Consider the following 727-nt stretch of genomic DNA (forward strand, 5'->3'; position numbering starts at 1 on the left):
CAATTTCTTTTTTTAAAACCAGGGGGGTAAGTTCAGACAATATGTGCTGATAAGGATTCTTAAATAAACAGATATAACTGCATATGGCTAAATTTCCGTAGAAAACCATCTATTTTTCTTTTTGTAATTTTGATACTGATAAAAAATGTGCAGTGGGACATGCTAGAATGAATTAGTTCAATAACTGCTGCTGTTTCATTACTGTGATTTAAGCCTCTTACAAATGTCATGATATTAACATTTTATGCGGAGCCATGAAGTAATGGCTGCTGGAAGAATCAACAGTTTTTAAAAGTCAGCAGTTTTTCCCTATCTTTATGAGACTGCTGGTCACTTTGCAATATTAAATGATAATGTTGCTGTAAGAATTATGTCTCTGTATGATGTTTCATTCGGGCATCTGGCCATTATGGGAATGAAACTGCCAACAGATTTGATAGCAGTCTGCTTCCCCATGCTTGGGTATGTTTCAACTGTCCATTTACATTTGGCAAATATCCTTAATAAGTCTCCCTCGGGACAAGTAACCTTTTAATAATATCTTTTCTTTGAATTTGTTATAGAGAGATCTCCTCTAATAAATTGTTTGTGCAGTAATATTTACTGATTGCTGATTTCTTCTTGCTGTCATCCATGCACTTCTTCAGGCTCTCTCTGATGAAGTTACAACGACAGTCCTTCTTCATCCACCACTTAGTTCAGATCTGGCCTCCTTTTGAAACTAGTC

Source organism: Tinamus guttatus, unplaced genomic scaffold (genome assembly GCF_059628265.1).
Source record: "Tinamus guttatus ecotype Peru unplaced genomic scaffold, ASM5962826v1 Tinamus_guttatus_pri_ptg000410l, whole genome shotgun sequence".
NCBI classification, from domain to species: domain Eukaryota; kingdom Metazoa; phylum Chordata; class Aves; order Tinamiformes; family Tinamidae; genus Tinamus; species Tinamus guttatus.